General features: G+C 34.5%; 1 protein-coding gene and 1 pseudogene across 1 annotated transcript in view; one reads left to right on the plus strand and one right to left on the minus strand.

Moving 5' to 3' along the window:
- PKN2 (protein kinase N2) overlaps positions 1 to 13,130 on the plus strand; it is a 127,736-nt gene that overhangs the window by 15,650 nt on the left and 98,956 nt on the right. The window lies entirely within an intron of this gene.
- Positions 184 to 562, minus strand: LOC115942742 (small nuclear ribonucleoprotein G pseudogene; annotated as a pseudogene).

Genomic DNA, 13,130 nt, shown 5'->3' on the forward strand with positions numbered 1-13,130 from the left:
TGAGCCACCCAGGCACCCTGAGTTTTGTTTTTCTTATTGCTCAGTGTGTGACTTACTCAAGGCCAGCTGTCTTGACAGTCCCTAAAACCAAATCAAACCAAGCAACACCAAGCACTCTATACAATTCTGCTTTGGCTTTACTTTGTCTAGCCTTGTGACTTCTTTTTTTGGGGGGGGGGGCTATTATAAAAGTTTATTTAACAAAAAAGTTCAATATGAAAATGCACACGACCTGATTTTTATATTGTAGTAAAACAGGTACTATGGAGGAGACATGTGGAAGCAGTTGATTTCTTCTGATGAAAACACCCATTGTTTATACTCGCTCCAAGGCTTCTAACATGATGATACTATTTCCTCGTATTACCACCATTCCAATACTCTCTTGCCCACTAGTTGCCGTCTCCACACATTCATCTGTCACAAGATTCATAAACAGATCGAACCCCCGCAATATTCCTTGGACATGTCTGCCACCATTTAATTTCAATGACAATTTCTTGTCCATAAATTTTTTCAACTTGGGAGGGTGAGCTTTGCTCATGGTGTCTACTCGGCGAGCTCAAAGATACCTCCCGCCTTGTGACTTCTTAAAAGAGCTCCAGTATACTCTGTCCAGCTTGAGCCTGTAGAAGTGAAATGCTCAGCTCTCAGTTAATGGTGTGGTAATGTAGTACAACTTGATTCACTGGGGGATTCCTGTAACTTTTTCTCAGCAAATCTAATGTTTCCTTTGAGAAACACTTTATTTCCTTTATTGGGGACTTTATATTTCCATTTAGCTGTTCTGTCAGAAGTATTTATTTGGTCAAATTGTGATGCTTAATTTTTTTTTTTTTTGGTTGTGATAAAATACACGTAACATTTACCATCTTAACCATTTGAAGTGTGCGTTTTATGGCATTAAGTACATTCATCATATTATGCAACTGTCACCACCATCTATCTCCAGAATTCTTTTTATCTTAGCTGAAACTCTGGTCCCATTAAACATTAACATTTCATTACCCCATTCCCCAGGTCCTGGCAAATACTATTTTACTTTTTGTTTCCATGCATTTGACATGTAAGTGGAATCAATCAGTAAATGTCCTTTTATGACTTGCCCATTTCACTTAGCATAATGTCTTCAAAGTTCAGCCATGTTGTAACTTGTCAGAATTTCCCTCCTTCTTTAAGCCTGAATAATACTCCGTTGTATGTATATACCACATTTCTTTTATCAACCCATCCATCAGTAGATACTTGGGTTGCTTCCTTGTGATGCTTTCCTTTTAATAAGTGTAGCACTGTTGGAGGTTATTATACCTAGTCATGATCATTTGATAGTCTGTAACTGTGTCGTTGAGTACTGTAGCCATTAGCCACATGTAGCTATTAAAATTTAAATTAATTAAATATAAATAGAATTTAAAATTTAATTCTTCAGTCACACTGGCCACATTTTAAGTGCTTAATAGCTACATGTGGCTAGCGGCTGCCATATTGTACAGCAATGATACATAGGATATTTTGACCATTGCAAAAGTTCTATTAAACAGCCATGGTAATGAATGCAAAGGTCTATTTTAATACCTTGAATTTAGAGAGACAGAGAAGTCCCTTGTGGATTATAGAAATATTTTTATTTACATTTGAATAAGGAAATTTATTCTGTTTAGCAAATAATTATGTCTGTTTAAAGACATTTTTTGCAGTGAGCTCAGAGGTTTTTGTTCACACTCTGGAATGTGTTAAAAATACTTTGCACTGGATGAATTTTATTTTATTTATTTATTTATTTTTAAAGATTTTATTTATTTATTTGACAGAGAGAGGCACAGCGAGAGAGGGAACACAAGCAGGGGGAGTGGGAGAGGGAGAAGCAGGCTTCCCGCCGAGCAGGGAGCCCGATGTGGGGCTCGATCCCAGGACCCTGAGATCATGACCTGAGCCAAAGGCAGACGCTTAACAACATCCAGTGCGGGGCGCCACCCAGGCGCCCCGCACTGGATGAATTTTAAATAAACTGGTTTTTCAAGTGAAGTTAATTGGTAATCCATGTATTAGACGTTTATATTAAAAATACGTAAATGTCATGTATGTACATACTAAAGATTTACAGAAAAATAGTTTGAATTTAAAGTCCTGGTTTGTATCCATCATTCTCTCAGGGGGATGTGTGTTAAATTACATTCTTTTCTAGGACTTGAAGTTTAATTGATCTCAGGGGTAGAAGACAGCAAATGATTAGTAATGATTTGTCTAGTTTCTGCCTATTGAAATCTTAAAACAGCTTATCCTGGAAATTCTGTTTTCTCTTTAAATTTAAATTTTTTTTGTTGAGCTGTAATTGACATAGAACATTGTGTTAGTTTTAGGTGTACAATATAATGATTTGATATGTGCATATATTGAGACATGATTACCACAGTAAGTTTAGTTAACATCATCAACACATAGTTACAAATCTGTTTTTCCTGTGATGAGAACTTTTAAGATCTATTCTCTTAGCTATTTTCAAATATTTCAAATATATATAGTACTATTAACTGGAAATTCTGTATTCTTAAGCATTTTTACTGTCACTGAGATTAAATGAAGTTTTTTTGGTTTTTGTTGTTGTTGTTTGCCAATAATCTCAAATGACATCTTTAGGGAACTGGAGGAGCATGTTGTGCATGTGTGTGTAGCGTTCCCTTTATCATTCTGGATTGTATGTTTTTATTAATACCAGTTTGTTGACCTGTCTTTTAAAATTACTTTTAAAAAGATACCAGAAGATATTTTTAGATGTTTGAAACAGTTTTTGAACCTGCTGGCTATGTTTGGAATTATTTTAACTTGGTAAAAATTGCTTGAGCTTGAGAATGCATTTAAATCTAGCATTTTTTAGGTAATTAAAAACTATTAAATCCTTGAGTATATATTTGGAAGAGGTTAAGATAAAAGAATAAAATCTTTATTTCTAAGAGTAATCATTTATGTATTTCTTACCAAAAGTAAATAGGAAATTGATCTAATCTCATTTTTGAAAATCTGATGAATTTTTCTATATCAAAACTTCTGACTGTTACTACATTAATTTAAAAACATTTTCAGTTAGAACTAATACTAAGGAATAAAAAATTAGGCTGTTTGTACCGATCTTGTGGAAAGAAAGGAGTGGTACTGATAATAAACAACTCTGCTTAGGTATCTTTTTAGGCTTAATTACTGGAGTTGAGCTAAGGAAGGATACCAGTTCATACTCCAGCTCTTTGGAAAACAGAAACTTTTGTTTTTCTGTTAGTAATTTGGCTTACAACAGTTACAATTAATGAGCTGGTATAATAAGAAGTGGCTGAAGCTGAGGAAGTAGATAATTTCTTAAATCTAGTGTAAGTAGATACCATAAAAAAAAAAAAACCTTCAATAACCAAGAGAGTAAGATAGATTTAAGTGAAAGGGAAATTGTTATCTGACTGTAGATATTCTTTTATACAAATAGCAGAAACAAATAACAAACAATGAGTTTAGGAAAAGTTACCAAACCAGAATTTCACAGTTCACTATTTGAATACTAACATTTTGTTTTTATCTGATGACACTTGCAGCAAGTTTTTTTAATATCTAGGCAAGGATATAATTTATTAATTCAGTCAATTGGGATGCCTGTTGTATACCTGCTATTGGAATCAAATATGCGTAAATGAATTGTGGTAGTATTGTGAAGTTAAAACAAACATTTTTTTTCATTTCAGTAGTTCCCCAGAGAACTTTTTTATTAATTTCAAAAGTTGTATTATTAAGATGTGTCTTTGAGGGTGCCTGGGTGGCTCAGTCATTAAGTGTCTGCCTTTGGCTCAGGTCATGGTCCCAGGGTCCTGGGATCGAGCCCCGCATCAGGCTCCCTGCTTGGCGGGAAGCCTGCTTCTCCCTCTCCTACTCTCCCTGCTTGTGTTCCCTCTCTCCCTGTCTCTCTCTCTCTCTCTCTTTCTCTGTCAAAATAAATAAATAAAATCTTTAAAAAAAAAAATTAGTGAAGCAGGTGAGTGTAAGGGACATACACACATAGTGGGATTGGCAATGACTTTGTGAACAGGTAAGCCATTATAGAAGCAGCTGGTGTCAACCGCTTCTCTGCTATGGTGATTTGTTTCGGTTTGGGCTCTTGCTGCCTTTTTTAGAGACTTCTAAATTTTAAAATATTTGTTCCAATTCTTAAAAGACTATTAACCAAACAAGACATGTTTGTAGGATCATTTCTGCCACTATAGTGATTTGTCTTAAATCAAATTCTGAAGTGCCTACTGTATTCGGGTGCTATATTAAGAACTGTAGTATATACAGAACAACATTGGACCTGGCCTCTACCCTTTAGAACACATTGTTCATTAAAACTTCTAGCATGATAGAAATCATATATATGTATGTGTAAATATGTAAATATACATATATCCTTGTAGACTTATGGTGGCAGTCATTTCTTAATGTGTGTAAACATTGAATCACTGTGTTGTACACCTGAAACTAATATTATATGTCAACAACACTTCAATTTAAAAAAAAGAAAGAAATGTTATATATCCTTTTGGTAACTGTTTATATGGTAGGCACTAGCCACATGAAATTGTGGTTAAAAAGTCTATTTTTGGTTTAATTAAATATACATAGCCATAAGTGGTTAGTGACTACTGAACTGACAGTGGAGCTCTAGAAACTAAATTCAGTTGCTAAAATAATCCTTATTGTCTGTTCTGAATTCTTTTGTGTTAATTACCTGGTCCTGTTCTTCTAATCAAAATACTGAGGGAAAGCAACTCTAATATTTCACATTTCCTTAAACCAGAGTGCTCTAGATAATGGCAGAAATAATCCATGTATAATTCATATTTGAATTAGTAGGGTACCTGGGTCTATAATTTTTCATGTATTTTCCTTTTTTTTTTTTTTTTTTAAAGTAGGCTCCATGCCCAGCATGGAGCCCAATGGGACTTGAACTCATGACCCTGAGATCAAGACCTGAGCTGAGATCAAGAGTAGGATGCTTAACTGACTGAGCCACCCAGGCACCCCATTCAATTTTCCTTTTGATGCATTTTTACTTATTTTGTGTATTTGAAGGAAGGCCAGTTTATTAGACAGTATTAAGTAGTATATAGGAACAAAACTGATTGTCATTTGGTTATATTCAGTAGCATGACTAACACTAATGCTGATTGCCATCCTGGGGGTGGGGGGGACTCAAATTATTCATTATTAAGTGTTTCCTTAATGCATAATGCCTAGTGACATCCCATAGATCTGCAGTGGTAGCCTACCTGTTATCCTCTAACTATGGTTTTTGTGGTTCAACCTGTCTAACCTGTAGTTCTTTTGTTAATGTGAATAGAAGTAAGGAAACTAGTTATGGGTATTACTGCTTCTCTGTAGGTTTTTGTTACCTAACCTCACCCATAATAGAATAAGTCATTTTATAAACTTTGTTCCACTTGGTAATAAAGAATAGGATAGTTCAAAGTCTTATGGGGCTATTTATCTTCCTTTGCAGTACTGCTTATACCAGTGAAAAAGTTGGTTCTTCATTTTGGAGTATATGACCTGATGTATTATGATACAATAATAAGTCATACTTCAAAATTACCAATTCTAACATGTGATTAACATGTAGTTTTATTAAATATTGGTTCATATTATAATGCCTCATTAATGGGGAATGTAGCATATTTTCCAAATAAATTAGTCTCAATCCTTTAAATCTAAAACTTTGATTTTTTAACACTGTTTTCAGAAATTATGTTTATATAGTATATGTCATGTTTTGCTCCCTGACTTACATAATGTACATAGAAAATTGGACTTTTTCTTGAGGTATGTAGTACTTCTTATTCCTGTACCAAATGGCCTTAGTGGTTAGTATGATTTTTTTTTTCTTCTTTTTCAATCAGTTATTACTTCTCACTCAGTATGTCAGCTTTGAGCAGCCATTTTTTTTCCATTCATTCAACAAATATTTACTGACTACCTTCTGTATTCAAAGCATTATTCCAAGCCTTGGTAATATAATAATGATCCAGATATTTAAAAGTGACCAACTATACTTCCCTCTCTTATGGAACTTAAAATATGGAGAGGAAGATAGACGTTAAATAATTATACAAGGATATTGGGTCTCCTAAGGACCCATGGGTATTAAGAACTCTGCTGAACCAGGGTAATGAAGGGAAAAAAGGAAGCCTACAATCCCAGATCATCATTAAAACAAAAGTTGTTTATAGGATTCAGAATGGACATCATGTTAACTTTGAATTAAAATTAGAACCAGTTACTGTTTTGGAAAAGAAACAATTGAAACAGTTTAAGAGTTTGCTATGGGTCTTATAGCAAACCAGTGACAGAACCATGATTAGAATTTAGGACTTCTTAGTCATAATCTTTCTTTCTTTCTCTGTTGCCTTTAATATCCCACCTTTGTTTGATCATTCTAGGTATTTTTGGTTGTGAAACATTTTTATGTATTGGAAGCATGTGAGAGCCTGAGATTTGTACATCCTGTCTTTTAAAATAGAGATTTTCAATTCTATTTTTGATAGAGATATCATTTTTACCAGTAGTAATAGGAAATGTGAGATATGATTGGGCTGAAAAAGTGATTTCCATATTAATGAAGTAATTAAACCATAGATATTTAAGTTACTGCTTTAGATATACAATGCATTTTAATAAAAGGAGTATATATTTGGAGTGCTTTTAGAGTGCTTGAAAGATACTTTACAATTGCAGATAGAAATGTGATCATTTATATTTGCTGGGTAAGTAGAGAGATGAATCTCCACAAGTTTCAAAACTTTGGGAGTAAAATGAGGTTTGAGGTTTAAATTTTGTTAGAATTTGAGGAGGAAGAACTGTATTTTATGTAATTTTCTTTCATTGCCCTCTAGAGTTCTAATATAAACATATGTATGAGTTTGTTGGTTTTTAAAATAATTACACCTGGGGCACCTGGGTGGCTCAGTCATTAGGCGTGTGCCTGGGGCTCAGGTCATGATCCCAGGGTCCTGGGATCGAGCTCCGCAACGGGCTCCCTGCTCTGCAGGAAGCCTGCTTCTCCCTCTCCCACTCCCCCTGCTTGTGTTCCCTCTCTGGCTGTCTCTCTCTCAAATAAATAAAATCTTTTAAAAAATAAATAAAATAAAATTATTATAGTTGGTATATTTATATATGTGTAGGCTTGGTAAGAGAAATGGAAATAATTTGGAGAAATCATTTTTAATCTACTTTTTCCCTTTTGAAGACTTATCTTCATAATTTCATTAAGATGAATAAACTTTTGTGACATGTTATTGGCTTAAAAATTATTTCTGTTTTACATGTATATTTTAGTGATTTTATGAGCTTAAAAATCACATTTTCAGGATAACTATAGTTTTTAAATAAATTAGATATACTGTGAACTCAGATCTGAGCCACCAATTTATATGAAGCATGGCTTGATATCTTTGTATCATCAGTGTCTAGAATAGGACTTCAGACATAGTAGATATTTAATAAATTGTTGCTGAATGAAATAATTTTTTTAAAGATTTTATTTACTTGAGATAGAGAGGGGGAGAGAGCACACAAGGTGGGGAGGGGCAGAGGGAAAGGGAGAAGCAGACTCCTCACTGAGCAAGGAGTTGGCAAGATGCGTGGCTTGATCCCAGGACCCCAGGATCAGGACCTGAGCTGAAGGCAGATGCTTAACTGACTGAGCCACTCAGGCACCCCTGAATGAAATAATTTTTAAAAGCAAACTGGTATGCTAAGGTATAGGACAGATGGATCAGAGTATCTATACCAATTCCGCCAAAAGCTGAGTATTTATGCCAGAGTATAGTTACCAGTTTTGAGTATCTGTACCAGAGTATGGATACCAGAGTATCTATACCAATTCATCCAAAAGCTGAATTATCCTTTGTATCTGATCAGGCTATTATAGGCTACTCCCATCCCTCCCCATTTATGTTTTTGTAGCACCTCATAGAATATGACTTGTAGGAGAAATGTGCTTGCAATTATGATTATTATATTGGTGATACAATTATTTTATGGTGATATTATTATACTACTATAAAATTTGTCAAGAGGACTAAGCACACCATATTCTGAATTGTTAAGAATGTAATGTGTGGGGGGGCGCCTGGGTGGCTCAGTCGTTAAGCGTCTGCCTTCGGCTCAGGTCATGATCCCAAGGTCCTGGGATCGAGTCCCACATCAGGCTCCCTGCTCCGCAGGAAGCCTGCTTCTCCCTCTCCCACTCCCCCTGCTTGTGTTCCTGCTCTCTCTGTCTCTCTCTCTGTCAAATAAATAAATAAAATCTTTAAAAAAAAAAAAATGTAATGTGTGGGATTCCTTCAGATGTGTAATTCCTTCAGAGTTTGTTATAAATTATTAAAAACATTATATTAACATGATATACCATGAAATATGAAGTATTTTAAAATAAGGTTAAGTCAGAATCCGCTTAAGGATTGGGCAGTTTTCACTTGACCCTTGGGCAGATTTTGCTTGACCCTTAATATATTTGTGCCATTTTGTTTTATTCTGATATATTAATATTTGTGGATACCAGCTTTACAATAAGAAAAAATGAATGAGATATTGCCAAGAATTTAAGTAATAGGAGACTTCATTTTTAGGAATTATAAAAGAAGCTTATATATTATATTGGGCATAAATTTAAATATACTTAATATTTCTTACATATCAAAGTATACCCAGTAACATGGCATTTCAATTTGAAAATTCTTTTTTTTAAGTATTATTGAATTATAATTGACATAGTGTTATGTTTCAGGTGTACAATGTATTGATTCAGCAATTCTGTACTTTACTCAGTGTTCACATGATAAGTGTAATTACCATCTGTCAGCATACAACTTTATTACAGTGTTACTGACTATATTTCCTATACTGTAGTTTTCATCTCCGTGACTTACTTACTTTATAAGTGGAAGTTTTTATCTCTTAATTCCCTTTATTTTGTCTATCCTCCCACTGGCCTCCCCTCTGGCAAGCACCAGTTTGTTCTTTGTATTTAAGAGTGTTCTTTTGTTTGTTTGCTTGTTCATTTGTTTTTTAGATTCCACATAAAGTTGAAATCATATGGCATTTGTCTTTCTCTGCCTGACTTATTTCACTCAGCATAATACCATTTAGGTCCATCCATGTTGTCACAAATGGCAAGATTTCATTATTTTCTATGGCTGAGGGCTGAGTAATATTCCTCTGTGTGTGTGTGTGTGTGTGTGTGTGTGTGTGTGTGTAAAACATCTTTATCCATTTGTCTGTTGATGAACCTTTGGGTTGTTACCATATCTTGGCTATTTATAAACAATGCTATAATAAACACAAGAGTGCATGCATCTTTTTGATTTAGGGTTTTTGTTTTCTTCAGGTAAATGCCCAGTAGTAGAATTACTGGGTCATGTGGTATTTCTCTTTTAATTTTTTAAGGAACCTCCATACTTTTTTTCCACAGTGGTTGCACCAATTTACTGAACATTCTTAACATGTTTTCAAGAAAGTGTATTCTCAGAGTAGAACAATTTTAAGAGGTTGAGAGGCCATTACCTGTACCTGTAGCATTGAAATTCAGACAGAGGATTATCCTACTTTAGATGTCCTTCTGCTGAGAATTCTACAGATTTCTATAACTACTTCCACAGTAATGGAATCCAATTATCTTTATTAGATATATCTCTCTTTTTCTTTATTGTTTGTATTATTCCTTTCTTGTTTTGTTAAAAATATTATAGGCATACTAAAAGATGCATAGAGAATAATAAAACAAAACACTGTTATATTCACTCAGCTAAAATAAACATTACCAGTGCAATTGAATGAGGGTACCTATCTAGCACTTCTTCCCTTCCACCCCCAACTACTATAATAAATCTAGTATTTATCATTTCTACACCAGAAATTATTTTTCGATGAAATCTCTAGCTCTGAGATTCACCCTCATGGTAATTATAAATATTGTACCTTGTGTCATCAGTGGACATGAAGACGAATATGAAGGACAGTTGGAAGGTTGCACTCAGTTTCATACACCACATTCTTATCTAATTACCAGTATAACACTTTATCACTCACTAATTTTTAATTTGTTTTAGCCAAGTCACTTGGCTCTTTCATTGTTTCTATTTGTAAATAGCTGTTACTTATCTTGCACTTAACTAATTAGTTTTACTTACACACGGATGTCCTGTTCTATTGTCTGTATAGTTCAACTCTGAGTAAATGACAACTTGCTTTCTATTTCTTCAACCTGATCAGTAAAATAAAACATTTAATGAGAGTCTCAAGTTTGATTTCCTCCTTCCTTCCTCTTCTCTCCCTCCCTTCCCTCCTCCCTGTCTGTCCATCCATTCATCTGTCTATCTGTTTATAATCTTAGTTCGGTTGCCTTTTTTGTATACTTTCAGACAACAACAAAAGCATCTCTGGGCTTTTCCTTTTTAATTGTTTCTTTAATATCTCTTTATTGAAGCCCCCCAGTTCTTATTATTATGCTTGAAATAGATATGCTACTATGTTATCTATTTTATCTTTATTATTTTAAAAATATGTAACACTTTAGGACATTGGAAGTTTGGGATATATCACATCTGTTCTAAATTATTATTATTATTTTTTTATTTGACACAGAGAGAGACAGTGAGAGAGAGAACACAAGCAGGGGGAGTGGGAGAGGGAGAAGCAGGCTCTCCACCGAGCAGGGAGCCCGATGTAGGGCTCAATCCCAGGACCCTGGGATCATGACCTGAGCTGAAGGCAGACGCTTAACGACTGAGCCACCCAGGCGCCCCCACATCTGTTCTAAATTAAATGTGACACACAAAAAATTAATTTTGGTCCGATCTGTTCTCCATTTTGATGTCCTACTATCTCTTTCCCATTTTTTGGCTGTATTTAGTGATAATGGTAATAATGTTGGCTCTCCTGGTGATTGACTAACTGATAAATGCCAGATACTGTGACAAAGATTTTGGTATTTTACTGATTTAATCACTTAGTCCTTTGAGACATAAACCTTTGTTCTTATTTGTTCTGATATACTTGTAGGTTTCATTATTTTATTAGAACCTTTGCTTTCTGTCACAGTTTTCTGCCTCTGCCTGAGTCACTTCCCCACCTGTCTACCTCCATTTCACAACCAGAATTTCCACATTTTTCCAAAATGCCTTGGGTAGTGATAAAGCCCCTATTGAGAAGTTCTGGCTAGAGGAAATGACTTTTAGTTCATATTTAGAGATGAAAGAAAAATATAATGTAGAAGTAGCCCTTAATTTTTTTTTTTTTACTTGTTGATTTTAAGAGTCTCAGTTAAAGTATAATGATCACTAATGAGTGTATGAGATTATTATTCTTATTTCTTACATTGTTAGGACCATGGACACAAAACAGAGCTTGTATGTTTTATCTCCTGGGAAGTTCAGGAATGGAGGAGGTTCAGAATGAAGAAGATCCCCTGCTTTACCTTCAGAGGTGTGCAAACAAATAGTAATTAGGCATACTGAGGAGGATTTATTTCTCTGATCATCAGGCTCTGCTTAAATTTTTAACATGGTTAATTTTGTATAAAGGAAGTTAATTTTGTATTCCAGGAAATTAATCAAGGTCTTATTGTATGCTTTTTTGTGAATACGGTATATTTCCTAAAAAGTCTTTTTTGCATATTAGGCTCCTAAGAAATAGCTGATAACTAGAAGGTAACTAGTTGACAACAGGCTTGGCCTACATGGGTTCTGAACTTTGGGTGCTTAGATGGACTTAGGGATCTGTGAACCCTCTGAAACCTCCTCCCACTCTGTGTTTTTGTGCCTGTTTGTTGCACACATAGAATTGCTTTCATCAGGATCTCAGAGTAGATTTGTAATCTGTGCACCCACCCCTTACCCCAACTCCACATACACAGAAAAGTTTAAGAACCACTACTAGGGGAAAATTGATAAACTTGATCAGTGGAATGGTGATTAGATGCTCCTAGAATTATTGGTAGTTCTAGTACCTGTCACTTGGTTTAGAATACTGACAAGATAAAATGTTTTCTATTTTAAGTATATAAGGGTCTAAAAATGTGGAATGTGAAGATAAAACAACAGGAAAATTAAGTAGTCATGGGACCATTACTAACAACTCATATTTTACTTACTGTATAATTTTTTTTTTGTGCTTGAACATGCTTGTGACTTAATTGAAAAGAAAAATTGTGACTGAAAGCCCTTTCCATATTATAAAATGTAAGGATTATCTTGATTTCTAACTCTAGTTGTATTCCCAATACTTTTTCTTTTTGCCTGAAAGAAAGCACTTTTTTTATTGGGAAAGGGGTGGAGTTTTGGGTTTGGATATGGGGGAATTGTTACTCTAGCTATGGAACTTGAAGCACATTCTTTTTTTTTTTTTAATGTCCTCAAAAATATTTATTGATTAGCTATGATGTGTCAGACACAGTGCTGCGGACACAGTTGTAAACAAGACAGATACTACACCTGCTCTTAGAGTTTATCTTACTGTCAAGCAGGGAAGACAAAGTAAGGATGTGATAGGAAACAGGCATGGATACTGAGGATCACCTCACAGGAACATTGGGGCAATGATCATAAATGGTACTGTGTTTTTAACTTTGGTGTCCACATGGTCATTGTGAGTCCACAGAAGTATGAATGATTTTTTTTTTTTTTGAAGTATGACTGATGTTTTGAGTGTTATTGTAACCTGTAATATTGCTGAACTACTTTATTCTAGTAGTTTCTGATAAATTTCTTGGAATTTTTTTTTTATGTAGATGACCATTTAATCTGCTAATAGGGATAGTTTTGCTTCTTCCTTTTCAATCTGTATGCCCTTTATTATTGAAATGGTTAGACTTCCCATTACTGTGTTGAATAACACTGCTGAGAGCATATGTCCTTATCCTGATCCTGATCTTAGGGAAAAGCACTTAGTCTTTCACTATTACATATGCTAGCTGTATTTGTAGAATCTCTACCGAGTTTAGAAAGTTCTCCTCTATTCCTGGTTAGTTTCCTGAGAGTTTTTAATTATGAATGCCTGTTAAATTTTGTCAGATGCTTTTCTGCATCAGTAGGTATGATTATGTGATTTTTTTCATCTTTATT

The sequence above is a fragment of the Leptonychotes weddellii genome, chromosome 4, assembly GCF_054177405.1.
Source record: "Leptonychotes weddellii isolate Sample4059 chromosome 4, ASM5417740v2, whole genome shotgun sequence".
NCBI lineage: Eukaryota > Metazoa > Chordata > Mammalia > Carnivora > Phocidae > Leptonychotes > Leptonychotes weddellii.